Source organism: Haliotis asinina, chromosome 12, assembly GCF_037392515.1.
Source record: "Haliotis asinina isolate JCU_RB_2024 chromosome 12, JCU_Hal_asi_v2, whole genome shotgun sequence".
NCBI lineage: Eukaryota > Metazoa > Mollusca > Gastropoda > Lepetellida > Haliotidae > Haliotis > Haliotis asinina.
The window spans coordinates 20,023,583-20,043,720 of record NC_090291.1 but is presented as its reverse complement, the minus strand read 5'-3'; the positions used below and the strand labels follow the sequence as shown (position 1 = coordinate 20,043,720).

Sequence of the window (20,138 nt, the reverse complement as noted above, 5' to 3'; positions counted from 1 at the left end):
TATACAGATGGCTTGATTGTAGCTCATGATATCAATCAATGGGTTGTCTGGCACAGACTCCATTATCACCGATCACAGACATACAGCTCTTATGCGTGAAGATCTGGGTTAGAATTGATCTTCAGTAACTCATGCTTGTCGTAAGAGGCGACTAACGGGCTTGGATGGTCAGCCTCACTGTCTTAGATGACTCATGTCATCGTACCCCAGTAGTGTAGATCCATACTCATGCTGTTGATCACTGGATTGTCTGGTCCACTCGGAGTGAAACGAAAAACCAACCAACCATACAGCGGGGATGTTTGTTGGCGGTTTCGCAACAAACAGACATACTGATAGCTGCAATCCTCGCCCATTTCGGGCACTGGGAGATTTTATAGAGATTGGAACGTTAAAAAGACACAAAATGCAACCTCTCAGACCCACAGCTCTTTCATAGCGCCAACAACCACTTCGGTTGCTCCAAAGCTTTAAAATCAGCTTTCACAATACAAATCATTCATATCAGGTTTAAACCGGCATCAGTTATGTTTTATAAACCGCCATTCCGTGACAATGAGATTAACGGCTTATCTTTGTCTCCGAATGATTCAAAGTCGTTAACTGTTCGAGAATCGTTTTTCGATACCAATTAAAGCAAATTATTGATTTTATTCCTGTAAGAGCAGCACTTGACATTTATCATATTGAGATTTTGTCGGACATTAAACCGGACGACCCGGGAACAAAGCAGCCCCATGCATCACACAGATGCCACCTCGCAGATTTGAGTAGACTGCCTGAGGAAATAACGTTGCTTATATTCATACGCAAATGCATTTTTTTTATATTTAACGACATTTTCCGCTGTGAATCTATAAATCAGCGACTTGTCAAAGTATTCTATGGCTTCGATGAGCCAGTCCCGCCTCTCGGTATGATCGAACGACAAACATGCATTCGTTCATTGATTTCTGTATCTATAAATTGTCACTCGGTAGCAGAAAAAAGAATTATTCCAAACACTTTGATAATACCACGTGCAGGCGTGCCGCATCCCAGGTGACCTTGAAGCTTGTGAAAATATGTTCTAAAGTATAGCTGTTTGTAGGGTAAAACTTCCGTCTCATTTTGAGTTCGACTTTTATGATGCTCAAATGCTTACGTGACAATATTTGCGAAAACTACCTCGGTGAACGTATGGGGTGATGTTAACATGCACCTCAATCGATGTTGCTCCTCAACATGGTTTGGGAGTTTTTATATAAGATTTTATAGAACGTGTCCTGGGCCATTATTCAGATTAAGGAATATAGCATGCATAATGCATTTGATTGTATGAAGGCATAAAGAAGAAATTCGATAATCAAAATCAGCGGTAGTGCTACGACTGTTAAATTATCCTCAACACAGCAATTTCTGCGTTATCACATATTGAACTGCTATAGGGCTGATGTAAAAATACGGCGGTTTACATTCAGAAAAGGAAGGCTGAATTAAATAAATAAAAATGTCAAAGTACTATCGGGATAGACACCATATTCTCGCTAAATACTCCCCACGCCGTCGGTGGCAAATAAAAGCAGTAATGTCATTTTGAGGTCTGATTCAAATGCTATTTGGATGACAGGTGTTTTTGCTCATTAGTGGCAATCAACACGTTTCCTAATGATATTATTATTCAACGTCACTTTTGATGTAGCTTCGAGTTATTCAGTGAACAACAGAACACTCGGACTGACCTGAAATAACAAGCTAATTATTTGCTAATTAGTTAGATCTGTAACAAAACAATTCCATACTCCTGATACATAACGTCAAGGTGTGGGAGTGAATGTCACACTTAGGTTCCGACGGGAAAATGAGTTGCTCGCAGTTCGTAATTTAGAGAAATCAATGATATTTGACAGAATATAAAACACCAACACCAACGTTTTGAGAAAATATAATGCCAAATTTAACATGCGCTATGTTTTAAATTATTTTGTTGACTATTTGTGTAGTAATCTTAGGGAACATAGATAGTCCCAACCACACTTCATCCACTCGTGACATTTAATTGGACCACAGACTGTGTACTATATAATTTATTAGTAAGTGTATCTTATATATCTCCAAATGCAGGCAGAATACAATGTTTATGAGTCTAAATTTCCCATTTACGTTACAACAATACACTCGGTGACTATTTATTTAATTTTCTAAATTTCCCTTTATAGTGTTAAAGCAGCGGTTTTAACTGGGAGTATTATCATCAATTTAATAAATTAAACTGTATCTTTTGTGCGAGAATCATGAATCAAGACACTTGCCAAAGTGTCTTTTATTTACTTATGTCACAGTCGGAGAACTAGTGGTAGTATACGGTGAAAACGGACCACGGATTGTAGTGATGATAAAACTGCATGACTCTTGTCGGTCCTCGGTGGGCTGACAATAGCTGATATAAAATGTGTACTAAATCAATATTTGTGTATGTGAGACTTTATTGCACTCGGTCTATCATTTCTACAACTATTCCGCAGGGATGAGATAAACATGCGCCTAAAACTGCAACTCTCAGGGCAATTGTTCTGAGTAAGCTTTTGAAATACTGGCCAGAAATCGAGAAATTGGAATTCCCTGTCCGCCTAATTGTGGTTTTATTGTAAAAGTAGAATATGAGTGGTTTTACTGTTAGGATATGGAAATGCTTGAGTATCACAGCTGTATCACCTACATCATGCATATTCACATGCTATCGATCCGTGAGGATCCAGGTCAGAATTGTTTGTCGTAAGAAGCGATAAACGGATCGGGTGGTTAGATTTGGTTGACGTATGTCATCGTAACCCAATTGCGCAGAACGATGCTTGTGATGTTGATCACTGGATTGTTGACTCAGTTTTCAGCAATACTCCAGCAGAATCACCAGGGATGGGTTTCACACATTGTACTATGTGTTTGGGGAATCGAAACCGGGTCTTCGGCGTGACGAACGAATGCTTTAACCACTAGGCTACCCGACAGCCTCGTATCAGGACTGGATACACTAGCTGTTGCTGGAAAGAAGAACTTTTGTTATCAGGACTAGATGTACTAGGGGTTGATGGCATGATCCCCAATAAAACCAGTGGCTGATGGTAAGAAGAACAAGACTCAAAAGGTCAAAGGCATGAATGAGAACCTACTTCATCGGATTAGATAGACCAGTGGTTAATCGCATGAAAAACATTTTTTCTAACAGGATTCGACAAAACAGCATGCAGAAAAAAAAACAGCGTGGAGCTGTACCGGGGTTGAAGTAACCAACGGCTGATAGCCTGAAGAATACAAAAGACAAGAAAACATGTGGTTGATAGCTCGAAGAACGCGTCACTGTTACAGGATAAATGTGTGAATTTAGTATTACGCCGCTTTTAGGGAATATTCGAGCAATGCCACGGTGGGGTACACCAGACTTCACAAATTGTATCCCCACTTTGGGTTTTCATCCTGATCAGCCATCGCTTTAACCACTAGGCTACCCCACTAACCATGATCCCCAACAGTTACCATCAGTAATAGTACTTGTATGTACATTGAAAAGACAAGACAAATAGTGGTTGACAGCCTGAAGAACGAGCCACTGTATCTGAACAGGATAAAAACATGGATGTTAGCATGAAGAACGAGTCACGTCTCTGGAGTAGACAAATGAGTTGTTGACAGCATGAGGAACACGAAACCACGGGTGATCATCATTCATAACGTATGTGTCCGTACCCCGAATGTATGGATTTCCGCTCATAAAATCTATAACTCGTTAATCTTGTCCCCACAGCACACGTACCTTTGTGAGACGAACTGACGAATTGATAAATACTCCTATTGTCAATTATCTTTTCACTCAGCAGGTTTTCAGTAATTTTAACTTATCATGTATCTGTTTTTCCTTTCAAATTAAAATGACTGATGTCACCAGTCTGGGTTGTTACAAAGATTCGCTTAATGACTTAACATATTTTTGATAATTACATTAACAATTAAGTACATGACTGTAATATAATATTCACCTCAAATGCATTGTCGCATCAATGATACGAGTGCAGTGTTTAGGTTACAGTATAACTCGATTCTTATAGTATCGGAGTTTCAAGTTATTACACGCATCAATAATGATTACTCTGAGCAACAAATACATCTGTTACAGTCTATTTGGCGGATAACAAATTATGTGTAATCATGCGCGAGTTTACACGCTACTAAAGTTATCCTGACGTGTGGCATGTCACTGAGCATGACATTATCTACATTGTTTGGGTTGTCATGGAGTACAGTATTTTGCCAAAATTGTTCAGTTAGTTTCCCTCGTTAAGTTCGTTTAAGGCTGTTACTCCAACTTTAAACAAAGTCAACAATAAAATTCACCAGAGGGAATATGTAGGTGAGACGAAATATACTGCACTGGATTAAATCGACTGCTATTGTAAAAGTTTCCTACTAACTGAGTCTTTTTGACTCTGTTTGAGATCTCAGATAGACTAGTGGATGTACGACTTCGTCTTAATTCAGGACTTGGCCACAAGGGTTCAGCCGTTGAAACAATTCCAGACGGATAGTTGGTGAAGATGCGTCAGGCGCATTCATAGTGAAAACGTTCAGTTGTGTGAATATTGACCAGAGGCCTTGCAATGCTTATCCACCAAATTCCATCCCTCAACATTTTGACCCCAGCAATCATGTTTATGTTAGGGCAGGAAAAGTGGTCAGCAAAGTGTTATTATTTTTGCACGTTAGTGAGTTTTGTTTTATGACGCTTTTAGCGGCGAGAGACACGAGGAATGAAAGGAATCGAATTGTACCCATAGGAGGAATCCAAGCCGAGTCTCTAGCCCGATGATCGAACGTCTTAACTGCTTATACATTCCGCCGTCCTTTTTGCACGTGAGACCTATTTCAGACCGCTAGAGAGAGAACGAGCTCTATGTGCAAAACGATCGTGATTTTCAGGACCATTTAAAACTTATATACCATTCAAAATACTGGTAAACTAATATTCAACCATACGTGTCCATAGGTACAGGGACGATTCTCTGTTTGGGCCCAATGGAACCTTTGTCGCCAGACGGTGTGTGTTTACATTCTGTATTTTGGGAAGCATATTAAAAACGATATTGAAGACATCAGTGGTTACCTGAAAAAAACTTCGCCGAAAAACACTGTTCACGTGAAAACTATTCCCTGGGCCATTCGCACGCGCACTTCTCTTGTGACTGGGGTAACCATGCCATTTAAACGGATCAGCACAATGGCTGATGCAAATCTGAGACATTTATCGCTTTGGTGCTGACATACCTTGAAATATAATCGGATCGACCATGTTTCAACTATCCAATCGATTATGTAACCAACTATCACTGTTTTCTGGCATGCGTGAGGGACGTAACTCTGCCCAGCTAACTGTGGCGCCTGAGACTGCTGCACGACCTTTACCCCCTTCATGCTGTATCAAATATCATGACAAAATAACTGAATGTATGACGCAATGTGTGAACCGATTGTATGAATTCAGAACTAGTTTATACGCACCGGACCCAGGTGCTATCAGATATCACGGCACAAGGCTCTGTTTGTGGTCAAGTTATTAAATACAATTACCTCAGTTAAATTGTATGGTTTTCTTTATTCTGACTTTCTTACCAGGTTTATGGTGTCACGTTACCAAACCACAATCCTGCATCATTCCTATAACGGTGAATAATTATACTTACATATTTCTGATTGACGTATTCTGACACATTCTCACCACTTCTTGACATGGCTGGTATTTATATTAAGATCGGGTAATTTCCTTGAGTGTCCTGTTGAGTCAGGGACGTAACTCTCTGGACGGCCTCTCTTTACTTGGGACTCTTCATTTGAAAACGGCTTCCTTGAGGCAGAGTGGTCGTTGACCTCTGTTTGGAATATCCGAACTGTTTCTTTATGTTTAAGTTTGATACATTCAGCAGGTTCTAGTTTACGAAATTAGATATAGTCTTATATTAAAACACGCTGTTGTAATTCAATGTAGTCATATCGTAATTGACTGTTATGTTACAGTGTAGTTTTTCCACTACTGATATCACATTGATCTTCACGGTAATACAACTACACAATTGATAACACTGATCTTCAGGTTAATACTATTTCATTATTGATGATACATTATTGATCCACACAGTAAGACAGTGCTATAAGGATAATATACTGATCAGCACGGTGATACGGCTATAGAGGTGATAACGTATTAATCTTCACGGTAATTCGGTGACACGGTTGATAACATACTGATCTATACCGTAATAGGTCGATAACTGAAAAAAGTTGATAATACGTTGATCAAGACGACAATACGGTGACACAGCTGATAACATATACATCCTATCGGTAATACGGTGACAGCTGGTAACACATACACCCTATCGGTAATACGGTGACACAGCTGATAACATATACATCCTATCGGTAATACGGTGACAGCTGGTAACACATACACCTTAAAGGTAATACGGTGACACAGCTGATAACATATACATCCTATCGGTAATACGGTGACAGCTGGTAACACATACACCCTATCGGCAATACGGTGACAGCTGGTAACACATACACCTTAACGGTAATACGGTGACACAGCTGATAACACATACACCCTATCGGTAATACGGTGACAGCTGGTAACACATACACCTTAACGGTAATACGGTGACACAACTGATAACATATACATCCTATCGGCAATACGGTGACAGCTGGTAACACATACACCTTAACGGTAATACGGTGACACAGCTGATAACATATACATCATATCGGTAATACGGTGACAGCTGGTAACACATACACCTTAACGGTAATACGGTGACACAGCTGATAACATATACATCCTATCGGTAATACGGTGACAGCTGGTAGCACATACACCTTAACGGTAATACGGTGACACAGCTGATAACATATACATCCTATCGGCAATACGGTGACAGCTGGTAACACATACACCCTATGGGTAATACGGTGACAGCTGGTAACACATACACCTTAACGGTAATACGGTGACACAACTGATAACATATACATCCTATCGGTAATACGGTGACAGCTGGTAACACATACACCTTAACGGTAATACGGTGACACAACTGATAACATATACATCATATCGGTAATACGGTGACAGCTGGTAACACATACACCTTAACGGTAATACGGTGACACAGCTGATAACATATACATCCTATCGGTAATACGGTGACAGCTGGTAGCACATACACCTTAACGGTAATACGGTGACACAGCTGATAACATATACATCCTATCGGCAATACGGTGACAGCTGGTAACACATACACCCTATGGGTAATACGGTGACAGCTGGTAACACATACACCTTAACGGTAATACGGTGACACAACTGATAACATATACATCCTATCGGTAATACGGTGACAGCTGGTAACACATACACCTTAAAGGTAATACGGTGACACAGCTGATAACATATACATCCTATCGGTAATACGGTGACAGCTGGTAACACATACACCCTATCGGCAATACGGTGACAGCTGGTAACACATACACCTTAACGGTAATACGGTGACACAGCTGATAACACATACACCCTATCGGTAATACGGTGACAGCTGGTAACACATACACCTTAACAGTAATACGGTGACACAGCTGATAACATATACATCCTATCGGCAATACGGTGACAGCTGGTAACACATACACCTTAACGGTAATACGGTGACACAGCTGATAACATATACATCCTATCGGCAATACGGTGACAGCTGGTAACACATACACCTTAACGGTAATACGGTGACACAACTGATAACATATACATCATATCGGTAATACGGTGACAGCTGGTAACACATACACCTTAACGGTAATACGGTGACACAGCTGATAACACATACATCCTATCGGTAATACGGTGACAGCTGGTAACACATACACCTTAACGGTAATACGGTGACACAGCTGATAACATATACATCCTATCGGTAATACGGTGACAGCTGGTAGCACATACACCTTAACGGTAATACGGTGACACAGCTGATAACATATACATCCTATCGGCAATACGGTGACAGCTGGTAACACATACACCCTATGGGTAATACGGTGACAGCTGGTAACACATACACCTTAACGGTAATACGGTGACACAACTGATAACATATACATCCTATCGGTAATACGGTGACAGCTGGTAACACATACACCTTAAAGGTAATACGGTGACACAGCTGATAACATATACATCCTATCGGTAATACGGTGACAGCTGGTAACACATACACCCTATCGGCAATACGGTGACAGCTGGTAACACATACACCTTAACGGTAATACGGTGACACAGCTGATAACATATACATCCTATCGGTAATACGGTGACAGCTGGTAACACATACACCTTAACAGTAATACGGTGACACAGCTGATAACATATACATCCTATCGGCAATACGGTGACAGCTGGTAACACATACACCTTAACGGTAATACGGTGACACAGCTGATAACATATACATCCTATCGGCAATACGGTGACAGCTGGTAACACATACACCTTAACGGTAATACGGTGACACAGCTGATAACATATACATCATATCGGTAATACGGTGACAGCTGGTAACACATACACCTTAACGGTAATACGGTGACACAGCTGATAACACATACATCCTATCGGTAATACGGTGACAGCTGGTAACACATACACCCTATCGGTAATACGGTGACACAGCTGGTAACACATACACCCTATCGGTAATACGGTGACAGCTGGTAACACATACACCTTAACGGTAATACGGTGACACAGCTGATAACATATACATCCTATCGGCAATACGGTGACAGCTGGTAACACATACACCTTAACGGTAATACGGTGACACAGCTGATAACATATACATCCTATCGGTAATACGGTGACAGCTGGTAACACATACACCTTAACGGTAATACGGTGACACAGCTGATAACATATACATCCTATCGGTAATACGGTGACAGCTGATAACACATACACCTTAACAGTAATACGGTGACAGCTGACAGCAATATGGTGACACAGTCTATAACACATTGACCTACACGGTAATATGGTGACACAGTCTATAACACATTGACCTACACGGTAATATGGTGACATTGCTGATAACACATTGACCTACACGGTAATATGGTGACGCAGTCTATAACACATTCACCTACACGGTAATATGGTGACACAGCTGATAACACTTTGACCTACACGGTAATATGGTGACATTGCTGATAACACATTGACCTACACGGTAATATGGTGACACAGTCTATTGTGTATTGTGTATTATGGTGATAACATGGTGTGTCGATAACACACTATCCTTGACGGCAATGCGGCTACACTGTTGATAACACTTTAACCTACACGGTAACATGGTGAAACACGTCATAGCACACTGACCTATAACAGTAATGTGACTACACTGTTGATAATAATTTGATATGCAGGTTGATACGGCAACATACTGACCTTGACAGTAATGCGGTGACATTGCTGATAACACATTGATAACACATTGGCCTTCATTGTAATCTGACTACACAGATGATATTATATGTTGACTTTCACTGAAGTGCTGATAACAAAGCTGTCTTCAATTCAATGTGGCAATGTAACTGATAAATACACTGACCTTCAAAGTAATGCGACCACCTGCCTGATACGCGTGCATATTACACATGTCTGAGAACCAGACAATCCCGTGATCACACGTAAATGCCAGTGTTCAATTGACACTCTCCTGATTACAATCTACGTAGCACATATTGGCATTTTTTAAAAAAAGCGACTGAACATTAATTACAATAAATTATAATTTTCATAACTATAACCGCTTCACTCAACTAAAGATCATTTTCATTTTTACAGTTGCAATACTATCCATATCTTCTGGTCTTGACCCTGACCTCATAGTTGTCTCATTTTTGTTTGAATGGGCGTGTTGAAGTAAGTAAGGTGGGTAATAAAGAGAAAATGCGAGATAGTTTCACACCTCAGTTTCGGAATAATCAGCTGAATGGCGTCCTATATTCTCAGAACAAAGAATAACCTACATATACTGTTTATCATACTATGTGCCAAAACGTGAAAGGACAAACTGACATATAATCGTATCTCACATGGCAGGAAAAAAAACGCCGTTACATTGGCTCTTGGTGTATAAATCTACCATTAACACGCCAGATGGTGCACAAACGTCTTGGTTGGCCGTCACGCTGTGACAATTTGCATACGTTCATTAAAGGGTTATGGCTACCACGACAAACAGCATTCGGCATAGATTTGGCATAATCGCAGCATTAATATTACACGTATAAACGAAATCAAATATAGTCACTGTTCATATTATGTGTCAGCACATTAGCTTGAATGGGTAGATGATTGAGGACATGTTTGCATGCTAAATGTGTACACTGAGTGTTCAGTGGTGAGAACTGCCGTTAGCAAGTGAATAAAGTGTGTGCATTATAACAGCTACATCAGCATATTATTCATCGCATTAATACATCATCATTTGACGTTGACCTTGAACTTTGACACGAACATTGCGAACCCTTTGTATATTTACATTATGTATGAACACGATTACACGGGTCAGTAGACACCATCACAACAATGGCCGTTATTATTGAGATTATGGCTCTACTTCAAGAATTATATTCCAAGACTTGACCATTTTCCAAACAAAAGCCCCAAACCACCACACGAACTTTACTCACACGTAAGCATCATCATTGTCTCCAACATCGGCCCTGTACTTCAACTCCCGAGAACCCCTTCCTTGATTACCTCCGTCTCACTGCATGCTGCAACTACGACTGCATGCGATGCAGTCTGTACACATGCTCCATTATCGGCACCATATGTCGCCAACTACGCCTTATCAATTAATAAGAATTAACACCACTGCAGTGTTCCCTCTCGAGCCTGAATATATATTCATTACAGGCCCGGACAGAGCTCGGAGGTACGAGGTGTTGATTTCTGTTTCAGTCACTGAAAGGTCTTAGAGAAAACCTATATTATCGCCCTGAAATGTTTATTGACTCGGATATGGTTTGGGAGAGGACCCTGGCAGTTATAACAAACTGTTGACAAGGGGGACTGTGAGTCTATTTTGGCCTAGTAGTAGGTATGTAGTGCTGGAGTGAACGGTCAGTGGTCCGATCTCGTGCCATACCACACGACGTTAAAGGGCAGTAGTTGTTGTTACCCTGCCTGTCCAGCATAGAGGGATAGGACAAGGAGTATGTCAGGATGTCGGTGCGGAGTCAGTGTGTGTCTGACTGGGGTTTCCGTTTAATCTGTGACATGGCATCAACGACCAATATGTGTTCCATAATTTACATAATCACACGTGTACACATATAGTATTTGTTGCTCTCTTCACTTGTCAGTCGTACAGTCTGAATTAATGTCATTGACAACACAGGTCAACGCGACCAGCTCTCAAACATACTGCTCATCACAGAAACACAGAAACACCGACACCGCAGCCCCTCAGACAGCCATAGGCATACAGGGGTTCAGGGAGTTCGATCCACTCTCCCGACTTATGCAATCTTCAGTATAGGAAACGTCTGACTTGTGCGTCTCTGTTGTATACTAACGACTTGAATCAAATGTGCTGATTTCCTGGGGATGCCAGATTGCCCGTGACTAGTTGCACTTTCTACCAACTGATATGACTCGTTAAGTTAAGTTAAGATGAAATATAGACCAGGATTCCGACCCACAAAGCGTATCCTTACGACCTGTCGTAACTCTATAGTTTATCCTAGGTTTATGAATGTCGTAGCTCTACGAAAGCTTCGTGGATTGGCATCCAGTGTCTCTTCACAAAAACTCAAGGACCATTGCAACAACTTTAACACTGACTTTAACATATTAAGATTGCTTTGCTTTCAGTGTTTTTCTACGGTCACGTGATAGGTCATGGAACCATGTGCACACGAAACAACACATTATCTCAGCATATACTCAAACTTGAGGACGACCTTGGCTATTAAACGCGTACTGTTAAGTATTGTGCAATAGAAGTTGCTCAGCATGTATTTAGACTTGCAAATAGTCAGATATAAATCGTTTCTGACGTGAAGACCGATACAAGTTGCATGAAAAATAAGACAGTTCCGATTTCCTTGTTATCGATACCAGAATTTGAAGACGGGTATCGAAGTCAAGCTAAACGTTTTGTTTCTTCAATAAAAAATCGTTTTAAGGCCACATGGTGTCCATTTATGAATTGAGAGTTGCTGTGTGGTGTGTGTGTGTGTGTGTGTGTGTGTGTGTGTGTGTGTGTGTGTGTGTGTGTGTGTGTGTGTGTGTGTGTGTGTGTGTGTGTGTGTGTGTGTGTGTGTGTGTGTGTGTGTGTGTGTGTGTGTGTGTGTGTGTGTGTGTGTGTGTGTGTGTGTGTGTGTGTGTATTTCTAGTTTTGTTTGTATGTCTTAAGTACTATTCCCGGGTGTCGTTGTACAAAAGGTATGCATTTCGCTATGGGAGTTACGGACACCTTTATTCTATATAATATGTGCAAGGGCACCCTGTTCTATCACTGCCACATCTACTTGTACACATGAACACCGAATATGGTACGAAGCACGTTGTAAGCCTCGAAATCTGAGCATCGGCACGTTAAGTTGCTTCGTTCGAAAGAAGTCCGAACTCAGCTTTCTGGGCCCCGTTTCAGAATGCAATCATATGGCTACAACTGTCGTACGTTTATGTTGCAGTATAGGAGGTAGCGTTACGACTGTCGTACGTTTATGTTGCAGTATAGGAGGTAGCGTTACGACTGTCGTACGTTTATGTTGCAGTATAGGAGGTAGTGCTACGACTGTCGCACGTTTATGTTGCAGTATAGGAGGTAGTGCAGTATAGGAGGTAGTGCTACGACTGTCGTACGTTTATGTTGCAGTATAGGCGGTAGCGCAGTATAGGAGGTAGTGCTACGACTGTCGTACGTTTATGTTGCAGTATAGGAGGTAGTGCAGTATAGGAGGTAGTGCTACGACTGTCGTACGTTTATGTTGCAGTACAGGAGGTAGTGCAGTATAGGAGGTAGTGCAGTATAGGAGGTAGTGCAGTATAGGAGGTAGTGCTACGACTGTCGCACGTTTATGTTGTAGTATAGGAGGTAGTGCAGTATAGGAGGTAGTGCTACGACTGTCGCACGTTTATGTTGCAGTATAGGAGGTAGCGCAGTATAGGAGGTAGTGCTACGACTGTCGCACGTTTATGTTGCAGTACAGGAGGTAGTGCAGTATAGGAGGTAGTGCAGTATAGGAGGTAGTGCTACGACTGTCGCACGTTTATGTTGCAGTATAGGAGGTAGCGCAGTATAGGAGGTAGTGCTACGACTGTCGCACGTTTATGTTGCAGTACAGGAGGTAGTGCAGTATAGGAGGTAGTGCAGTATAGGAGGTAGTGCTACGACTGTCGTACGTTTATGTTGCAGTATAGGAGGTAGTGCAGTATAGGAGGTAGTGCTATGACTGTCGCACGTTTATGCTGCAGTATAGGAGGTAGTGCTGCGACTGTCGTACGTTTATGTTGCAGTATAGGAGGTAGTGCAGTATAGGAGGTAGTGCTACGACTGTCGTATGTTTATGTTGCAGTATAGGAGGTAGTGCTACGACTGTCGTACGTTTATGTTGCAGTATAGGAGGTAGTGCAGTATGGGAGGTAGTGCTATGACTGTCGCACGTTTATGCTGCAGTATAGGAGGTAGTGCTACGACTGTCGTACGTTTATGTTGCAGTATAGGAGGTAGTGCAGTATGGGAGGTAGTGCTACGACTGTCGTACGTTTATGCTGCAGTATAGGAGGTAGTGCAGTATAGGAGGTAGTGCTACGACTGTCGTACGTTTATGTTGCAGTATAGGAGGTAGTGCAGTATGGGAGGTAGTGCTACGACTGTCGTACGTTTATGCTGCAGTATAGGAGGTAGTGCTACGACTGTCGTACGTTTATGTTGCAGTATAGGAGGTAGTGCAGTATGGGAGGTAGTGCTATGACTGTCGCACGTTTATGCTGCAGTATAGGAGGTAGTGCTACGACTGTCGTACGTTTATGTTGCAGTATAGGAGATAGTGCAGTATAGGAGGTAGTGCTATGACTGTCGCACGTTTATGCTGCAGTATAGGAGGTAGTGCTACGACTGTCGTACGTTTATGCTGCAGTATAGGAGATAGCGCTACGAAAGCCCTGTGAAAAGGGACCCGGGGTCTAGAGTTCCAATGCTCTCGTAGCCCCAGGATAGTCGTATGTTAAATGCATGGCACTTACAACTACTGTAGCACTAAGAGAGGTTCGGAAATCTAGGCCCTGCCTCTGTACAACAGACTGTAATACTGCAACGGCTGTCGTAAATCCTATACCGTAACATAGACTTACGACAGACGTAGCGCTACGTTAGTTTTGTGAAACGGGGCCTTGTAACATGGACTTACGACAGACGTAGAGCTCCGATAGTTTTGTGAAACGGGGCCGAGCGCGTATTATCGGAACCAAGAGAGTGTGTAAGGAGCTGGCGCGACTGGCAGCTCCCGGCAGCGCTTTGCGGGAAACAGCTTGAGTCACTATAGTTTGTGAAGTCTTCTATCAAAGAATTTCCATTAAAATGCCAATGCTTCCAAATACACAATCACGTTATTCATTCACTTGGCCAGCAATCTCACCGAAGAGAACAATCTCGTTTTACTCCTATTTATAACTGAGACGAGACAGTTTAAAATCACCTTATCGTGTGGCCGTTGAAATTTGGTTCAGTGTGGGTCTGTTCACCCAGACCTGTCATTGGTGCCGCACCACTGTTATCACAATATCAGAGTCAAGGTTCATTTCGTTATTCTAAAAGTTTCTTATTGGTCTAGACTGCCACTTAACGCGTTCGACTAAAGTTCACGGTTTGTCAATATTTTCACGTTGAGTACTACAAAATAAACGATCCAAATTTCTTTTTCGATCAAATTTCGTACGGGGCGTGAAACATCATATTATATACATATTTGGAATATTTCAATGAATAAATTATGGAAGATGAATAATAGGGGACGAATATGGTCTAAAGTTTTGGGTTTTTTTGGCAGATGATGGAGAAGTAATTTCGTAACATTACGGTACTACTGTAATGCGACAGACAGACAGACAAATATTGATGATTTAAGTTTCCTTAGTTGATAGAATGCTAAATCGGTCTTATTCGTACTAAATAAATCGCTTTTAAGCAAAGCTTTGATTCTCAATACATAAATGTTTGGGGTTCTTTTGGTTAAAAGCTGTACTCAGCAATGTTGATGGAGCATGGCCATTCATGGTGTGTTCCTATGAGAGCCAGTGCTTTAAGCATGAAATCGTCTTGACAAGGTTTGTATACTTTGATGTAGACTGTAGTCTTTGTCAGTATTACGCTGCTTTGAACAACATTTGCTCCACGTCACGATGTATCAGCTGTCGTTAGACCAAAGGCAGAAAGAAAAGATCGATCGCAGGTGTCTTTCGCTTTTATCATGGTTTTATTACCAACTGAACAAATATGACTGAATCTGGGATTAGAACCTGCGATAGGGAATACAGTATGGCGTGCGGACACTTCTAACGGCAAGAAACGACACTGGATCGACCTTACATCCTAAAACTCTGAAAAGACATGTTTCTATCGTACACACGCATCAAAATGCCACACAAAGAAGTTTCATATTTATCGTTCAAGGCGGTAATTAGTAAATCTAAAGTACATATCCGACTGACTACTTTCTGATCAGATCCCGTTGCGCAACACTTACTAACATTCAGTGAAAACGACTATGCATTTAGTCACGTGTTTCCTAAGTACGTGTCCATAAATATAAAGAAAGCCGGAAGATTGGGATTAGCGTTGGCCTGCAGACACCCCAGCTTGTCGTAAGGGGCCACTGACGGAATCGGATGACCTGTTGTACGTGGTTGAGACGTCACCGTATTTCTACAGCCTGAATCGATGCTCATGGTGTCAGTCACTGGATTGTGTGACGCAGACTCAATTATATATAGAGAACTGCCATAAGGTGGAACTTAGGCGTTAAGAAACAAGTAAACAAACAAACAAAAAACTTGAATAATTTAGAGTTCGAAAACCTTGTTGTAAAAAAAAAGGTTATTTCGATGAATATTTCAATTCAAAAGTGTACATTTTCCTGCTTTCTTTTCATAAACAAGTCAAGTATGCATATGTTTTCTTTTGATAAGCGGTTTGCTCAAAATCCGAACCTGATAAAGCTTTGACAATAAAAAGGATTACGAATTTCTTCATAATAACCTGTCCATCACGGTGACGTCACGATGCAGATATGTACACCACTAAACTCGTCGTTCTATGGTAATGAACAGGAAGTTGTCATTCATAAAGTCGTATAACACAGCAGCAATTAACTAGCGGAGAACATGGTTCAATAACAGCATTAAAGAATTGTTTGTCTCTGTCCTTGACAACACTGTTGGTAACACGAAAAGAGATGTCTCGGCTGTTGTAACACCATGCTGTTGAGCAATCAGATATCAGGCATCTGCACCAGTGACGATCGATTTCACAAAACGCTGCAATTATTTGTCAAAACTATAATTAAAACTCACGCAAAGAATGATTCAATACCTTTAATTATTTTAGGTATTATCTATGTCACTTGGGTGTACGTTTGACACATTGTAGGTGGAGTTTGTCAAGAGTAATTTGTAAGCATCAATATTTCAGTGACGCAACTCCGCTAGAGACCTCAGGCAACGGAACTACGATAGCCTGATACCTTTGACAGCACCAGTGCTTGATCTTAATAACGGCAACAGTGCAGTGACTGAAAAGCACTGGGGGAAAAACACTGGGGACTTGCTGTAGCAGCAGTGAAGTGACGTAAAGTGACAATAACTAAGGGTCTGGGTTCCGATTCGTAAAATGCTCGTAACGTTCCGCCCTACTGTAGCTTTATAGTTTATCATAGACTTACGAATGTGGTAAGGCTGCGAACGTTTCGTGGATCGGGACCCTGTTACTTATCATCAGTGAAGTGACGTAAAACAGCAACAGTGAAGTGACGTAAAACAGCAACAGTGAAGTGACGTAAAACAGCAACAGTGAGGTGATTTAAAAACAGCAACAGTGAGGTGATTTAAAAACAGCAACGGTGAAGTGACGTAAAACAACAACAGTGAAGTGACGTCAAAACAGCAAGAACAGTGAGGTGACGTCAAAACAGCAAGAACAGTGAAGTGACGTCAAAACAGCAACAGTGAGGTGATTTAAAAATAGCAACAGTGAAGTGACGTAAAACAGCAACAGTGAAGTGACGTAAAACAACAACAGTGAAGTGACGTCAAAACAGCAAGAACAGTGAAGTGACGTCAAAACAGCAAGAACAGTGAGGTGACGTCAAAACAGCAAGAACAGTGAAGTGACGTAAAACAACAACAGTGAAGTGACGTCAAAACAGCAACAACGACGTGACGTAACAACAGTGAGGAGACGTACTAACACCACATTTCTGCTATTGAAACGAAAAATGTAGGAGATAAACATACTGCATTGGAAAATCAGAGGTATATAACGAAATTATAACAACTCTAAATTTGATTTAAAACCGAACGCGTAACGCGAGGTTTTAAGTGCAAAATTTACAGCTATTATAATTTCGTCATGTACCTCTGATTTTCCAACACAATACGTTTATCTCCTTTCAACTATAACCGCGTTATTCAGATTTTAAACAAATACATAATGTGTTGGAAAATCAGAGGTAAATAACGTGAATACATACCTCTGAATGACTTTGATTAACAATCCAGTATTTACTGAAGTCATGGTAGAATGAGTGACCTAACAACAGTTGTAATAACAACAACAATGAAATGACGTAACTACGACAACATTAAAAAGACTTTACAATCACAGCGTGAAATGACGTATTCTGTGACGTAACAATAATTATGACGTAGCTACAACCTAAATGATGTGACTCAACAAAGTCAGTAGTGCGGAGACGTAACAACAGCAACAGAAATATACCAGTAACAGAAACAACAGTGAAGGGCCGAGACAACAGCAGCAGTGCGGAGACAGCAGTTACAACAGTAACAACAGCAACAACAGTGTGAGATCTGAATGTCAAGGTTTGTACAAACGCAGTTGCTAGGTGGATGTGGAAGTCCAGTGCAATACACATGGTCGCGTTTATAACTTTACAGTCAGCACACTGGATAAAACCAGGAAACAGTCGACAACACTAGCGACATAATACAACTATTACAAAACTAATATTTGAACACGGTGTATGACGGGCTAAGCTCAACAACGCTGGACAATGGGCTCTGCACCAACCAACCAACCACCCATCCTCATTCTGTGAGGAACCCGGACCTGTTTGTGAAGATTTGGTGGTACGTGCTTAGGGTCTGTTACGTAACTGACTGTACAACTTCTGTCACTTTTACGCGTTACCTTTGTACTAACGCATCATCTCGAAACCGGACCAATGCTAACCGACTGAGCGATCTTTACCGTAGTTTTCACATCGTACTAGCAATGGGACTTAGTTAATAGAAAGTTTCGCAAGCAACATGCGCATGACATACAAGAGTAATTCCTACCGGTGCTGCTCCTGGTGAATACGGCTTCTACTCTGGAATGGTAATTCCTGCAACTCTGCGACCTCAGGTGGGATCACCTGCCTTTACCCAGCCACTGTAGCTCCATAGCCAGACTGCACCTCTGGTACTGGTAATATGGACCATTGTAGAGCGGACACTCAAAAGAGGCGGGCTTGAAGAAATCGATACTATAGGAGCGTATTAGCAAGCTGCACATGTGACCATATAGATTTTACCCCGAAAGAACGCCCGCTTCTCCGGTGTGGGAGGGTGGCCTTGGATGTTTAAAGTGCAGTCAAAAGTGGAGCAATTACAGCTAGTTAATCATTTCCTGGTACAAGCTAAATGGAGGTGTTTTGTTACGATACACCGGTAAAAGTGTTAAGTTTGTTGATGAATCGATTGACAGAGTGATTGGTGTCTTGACGGGCAGGTGGGCCCTTATTGGGACAGAGATCGAGGCTGTGGACATAGTCGTATTGGCATCGACAAATCGACCACAACTATTTGCTGGGGGCCAAGAGACAGCGTATGTAAGGACACATCAAGGGGCCTGGAAACATACAGGAACACTCACTGTGTTTGTGTGGGTGGGAAGCGGAGGAGAGAGGGGAGCCTTCATTACGTGCGTATAAGGGGACGCTCATCGGGTATGTGTGGTTGGAGAGGGACGCTAATTACGCTTTTAGGAGGGTGGTGGGAGGGGGCAGCAGGGGGGAAGAGGCGCTCGTTACGTGAGGATGGGTCTGGAGAGGGGACGTTCATTACGTTCTCGTTGTATTTGTGAAGTGATGTGTTCCTATACACACTAGTATGCCGATAGGAAGGTCACATGTACAGTGGAATCCTCTACCGTTCTTACTGGAGCGCTTGTGTCAATTCCTGCAGGTCTGGAAGAGGTGGGGTCTCAATCTCGACCTTTGTGTCCAGTCCCAGAGATGTTTGATGTTGTGCAAATAGGGCCCCTGCGCGGGCCATGGTATGTTTGCGAAAGGACGATGGCTGCTGGAGAACGGCAAGTGTGGCGTCATTCATAAATACTGGCCATGAACGCCGAGTGTCCACCTGATGGGAGTCGGACTCTTACTCTGCGGCTCTGGACATGAGATTGCGTTTCAGAACTGGATCATCACGGACATTTGTTGTCCTTAGGCTCCCAGGCCCGCGTAACGTGCTTCTTCAAAAATTAGCAAATAGTCGTGTGGCACTCGTCAATTGAATCAGATCAGAAAACTGCACATGCCCCATTTATGAAGCATACACCTGGGCTCCATTTCACAAAGCGATCTAAGGTGGTCATAAGTCCCATACTTTTGCATAGACTTATGACAGTCGTAGAGCTACGAAACGTGACCCTGGATTGCTTGGGGCCGTGAACATGCGACCCATAGCTTTTAAGATATTACGCGAAATACGAATTCGAAGATATGGTTGTCTGTTCCGGCCAAATATAAAC

The 20,138-nt window shown here is 41.8% G+C and overlaps 1 protein-coding gene across 2 annotated transcripts in view; it reads right to left on the bottom strand.

Annotated features, from left to right (window-relative positions):
• The window catches only part of LOC137258004 (small conductance calcium-activated potassium channel protein 2-like), a 66,890-nt gene that overhangs the window by 10,303 nt on the left and 36,449 nt on the right, over positions 1-20,138 (bottom strand). Inside the window, exon 1 of one of the 2 annotated variants that reach the window (XM_067795537.1) lies at positions 18,683-18,723. The exons of the other annotated variant lie outside the window; for it this stretch is intronic. The gene's annotated coding sequence lies outside the window, so the exon portion shown is untranslated. Of the gene's footprint in view, positions 1-18,682; positions 18,724-20,138 lie in introns of those variants that run through there. 2 annotated transcript variants of the gene reach the window in all.